Here is a 4,508-nt window from a genome sequence, read left to right on the forward strand (position 1 = left end):
GAATAACAATGTGAGCTCATTGTAACCAGTAAGACCGTTCATGAGTCTCCATGGCTATCTTACGTTCAAGTTTTAATTGATCCATAGAACTTGAAGTATCCCATTTGAAATTGTAGGGCTAACGCTGTAAAGATTATGTTTATATGTAAAAAAAAATCCTTAATTTTTTGATAAATAGAAATTATGAAATTTTACTAGGTTATAATAATGTTAGAGTAAGTGATGAAATGGATAAAATTTAACTTTTGTTTTTGTAAGAGTAATGATGCTAGTCCCCCATTTTATAACACATTGGTATTGTACCACGCATATATCATAGAGTATATCAAATTAATCATTTTCCCTTTATCCCTATCCCTTTCCGTCCCAAAACCGGTTCCTAGAACAGATAACTACATTTGTTATATGATCAACGATTTGTTACCTAGATGGCGCTCTAACTTTGGTACCCGTTACCGTCGCTAGATGGCAATGTTCCCTATCGGCACCCATATTCCTGAATCGCGCTGGCTAACTTTTCTCACGCAGACTCAGGGTCAAAAATTTCGCCGGCACAATCAAGACTTTACTTCATAGGATCATTTCTATAGTAAGCTCTTCACGAGATCCACATAACATGTGAGATCGTGCCAGCCGCGATGAGGAGACGTGGCGCGGCGCCCTGAGCGTGAGGCGGGCGCGGCTTCGGCCGACAGCCCTCGATGATCGTTCACTCCATCACTTGTGGTGGGGCGTGGGGCTCTGTCGCTGTCTGAGCGGTTGGTTTTTTGAACCCTTATAAATTTTAAATAAATTAAGATATTTTTAAGCTTCAATTATGGTAAAAAATATTTATGAAAAGATTGAAAAAAAAACGATATAAATATTATTTAATTTAAGACGTTTCGAATTCTCAATAAAATATATATATTTTTTAATTTATTTTAAATAATTAATTCAATAAATAATCAACCTATATAAATATTTAAGTATTGCCGTTCTAAGTAAATATTGTCAGTACAATTACCAAGCTAGGAAGCCAAGAAACTTTAAGCTCGGCAACCCTATCCTAAATCTTAAAATAGTTGAATCGTCTCACAGCTCCTTTGAGATCCGACCCGTAACTATGAAGCTAATATCTGTAGATTCTGTAAATGCTGTACGTGAACGTTTGCGTGATGATATTACTATGAGTATGAACAAGTATTCACGCTTTTTCCTGCATAACAGAGTAGATAGAAAGAATGTAGTGTTAAGATATTCCGTTCGCTGCATTCTGTACAATCAGATGCTGTGTTGCTGCACCACAATGGACTCGAATAACCTGGACTCGACCTCTGAGGGCCCCTACTAACATTAAGATTATAGATCCATAGGAAGTATAACTTAAAACTTGGAAAAATTAAATTTGCTTTTTTTGCATAAAATGCACATAAACTATCCATACAAGATAAAAAAAATATATTAAATTTGTATATTTTTTTTACTTTTCGGATATTTCTTGTTCTTTCTGTATTTTTGTTCTAATGTCAAGAAAAAATTCTTAATTAGGTACACGGGAAGTAAAGGTTTTGATTTCACGGTGAGTTCATAGAAAATGCATCAAAAACGGTGCATAAGTGCTGGATGCATCCTTGGATTGTGACAAGCTTGAATTTTTGTGTTTTAACAGACCAACAGACGTCCAACAAAGTGATCTTACAAGGATTCCGTTTTTCCTTTTGAGGTACGGAACCCTGTAAGATAGTACCTATATAGAATTCATATAAATTCGCAACGTCCACTAAAATAGTAAGAAAAAAAATAAAATCTTCAACAAAGTTAGCATAATCTTAACAGAAATCTATTGAAAGGTAGGTAAAGTTTCAAAAGAAGAAATATAGTTACTGATGAAAGTTTGAAAGAAATTCTGACTTAATTTTTTTTATCTGACTTTGTATTTTAGTTTATGTTTTATATTACAATTTTTATTTAGTACAATATGTCACTAAATTAACGTTCGTGGCGCAGCGACCCAGAGATTGACTGACCCCTACACCATGACTGGTGGTCGCAGTGTAGGGGTCAGTCAATCACGTGTTGATTTTTTTTTCAGAATACAATACTAAAAACATATTCTAAGAACATCAAGTAAAGCTATCGTCTTTAAACATACATTAGAATGTGCTTAGCTAATGCAAATTACCTCAGTAACGACTGATATATGTGTGGCGTTACTATTTATGGTCTTTGTAGTCTTGTTTAAATACTTCCTTAATCTATAAAATATAAATGTATTATTCCTATATTCCTACTTCTTCGTTGTATTTTTTTTCTTGTAGCCGTCAAAGTGTCGTGTACTTTATGTATGTTTAAAGTTAGAGCACTTCAAGTCGCGTTCGTGGGATGAAGTTCCTCCACTTAACAAGCAATGTCTTGAGAATTAAACGGAGAGTGGTGGTAAGATCTCAGGTTCCTTCTGCCTACCTTGCTTGGTGTGATAGGCAGTGTGTAGCTAAAAACACCTTTATACCTTCACGTTTTATCTTTATAATAAGTATCCCGGCGCAACTATTAAAGACATACTTATTTTAAAAAATAAATAATGTCTAAAGTAGTAGAAATTAATAACTTTAAGCAGTAATAAATTCAGTATTTATTCTTCAAAAAACGTAGTTTACACACAGGCAGAAAAACAACCATATTTTACATGTAGATACAATTTTTTCACCAATTAACTCTAGATAGTTCGATAATCAATAAAATAACGAAAGATATTATTATTCGTATTATTTGAAGCTTCCATTATAAAATAACTTTAAAGTATTTAACCTAATATTATGGATAGTAAGCTTCAGTATTCCAATAATTCTCTCATTGTTCCTATCTCAGGCACGCTGGCTCTACTCGTATACGATGGCCATGCAGTATTAACTCGGAATCCCTTTATCTAAGCAAGCAGAACGTGCTCGTATGACATTACTGGCACAGATTAGTGGAAAACTTTTATATGGTGGGGAATGGTAGAATTGGTGGTCTTCATAGTTTTGAGTCGATGTTGGTTATTCATGGTTTGATTGAACAAAATGCACTGGACATACTAGTGCACGTACTCATGGACGCATCCATACACACACATGGATTCTAAGAAAGCTGGTGTTCGCGTATTTCGAGACGTGCATATTCATTTTTTCCGTGTCTATCAGTTACATCACTGGGAATATATGTAGACTATTACAAATTTATAATTATAGTTCATTTCATACAAAATGAGTTGCATACGCACGTAAACTTCAATTTGTCTATTTTTGAAAATTGTAATTCCCGTAGATCTACAATCATGAAATCTGTACAAAACACTCGGTGGGCAAGTCCGACTTGCACTTCACTGATTGCATCTATTGTTAGTAGGCCTAGTGAAAAAAAAAATAAACTTTCCATTATTCCATGTAAAAAAAACATGGAATTTAATATAATCTACACAGAGTCCACTTCATAACTAAGGTTTAAAAATAGTTTCTACTGAACCGAAAAGGTAGACTATGGAGTTGATTGCAATATAACGGCCAGTATGATGGCCGGCTGTCTTCATAACGCGACGAGCGGCGCTCGGCCATGCGTGGCTTTGATTGAACGCGCTAGATTACTCTCATACAACTAATATATACGCGTTACTAAGTTTTTGTATGTCCCATTCATATTCCATTCATATGAGGAAAATATTTTAGGTGTATGTCTATGGGCTTATTTAATTTGATTGAATGAAGGATGTTAATATTAAAATTAGTTAAAGATGAAAAAGAGACCAGTCGTGGTGCAAGTTCATGTAATAACAATTGATTGTGTTTTTAACATTATATCACATACGAAGTAATTTTAGAGTGGTTGTTTGTTATTTTACAAAAAATGTTTTTTAAGAAAAATTTAAATCAAAACTAACTAAGCTACTCGAAATGAAGGTGTTCATTCTAATTTCATTTTCTCATAAAAATGTGTTTATGATATAAATTTAAAGTAAATTGAAATTTTCTAAATCAACCTTTTCGTTTACAAACGTTTGCAATAAAATTGTAATGGACTCTTAATAAAACCGATAGCGTTACTTTAGGACTACATAATTATGTTTATGTATTTTGTTATAAATTATCAATTTTAAAAAATAAAAAGCTTTTTTTACTTTTAAAGCATTAGTCACACAAAAGAAGCGTTACAGCTAAGCGTTAGAGAAGATTTACTTTTCTCAAGATAGAGACTAGAATTTAGATTAGACTTTTTAGTCGACTGCTTTGCCAAATAAATAGAATAGTATAGCTTCTACAGTATAAATGTAATACTATATTTCAAATTCAAGATAGGAATTGGAGCCATCATGGTACAGTGTGACAGGATCCTTCTTTACAAATAGATGATTGTGGTTTCAATTTTAAGTCTGGACTATGGTTATATTTAATTTCATTTTTTTTATTCATCCCACGTAGAACTCATTCTACCACCCATTTAAGAGTGGAGAGCTGGAGAGATGACTAATTACTAGGTTTCCTTCGACTATA

The 4,508-nt window shown here is 33.2% G+C and overlaps 1 non-coding gene across 1 annotated transcript; it reads left to right on the forward strand.

Moving 5' to 3' along the window:
• The first annotated feature begins 559 nt into the window (after positions 1-559).
• On the forward strand, positions 560-760 carry LOC146539807 (small nucleolar RNA U3). Its single transcript, XR_014879496.1, has one exon. It is a non-coding gene; the product is annotated as a small nucleolar RNA U3 (small nucleolar RNA).
• Positions 761-4,508: the final 3,748 nt, after the last annotated feature.

The sequence above is a fragment of the Heliconius melpomene genome, chromosome 3 (assembly GCF_056956725.1).
Source record: "Heliconius melpomene rosina isolate 202511_hmr_F chromosome 3, ASM5695672v1, whole genome shotgun sequence".
NCBI classification, from domain to species: Eukaryota; Metazoa; Arthropoda; class Insecta; order Lepidoptera; family Nymphalidae; genus Heliconius; species Heliconius melpomene.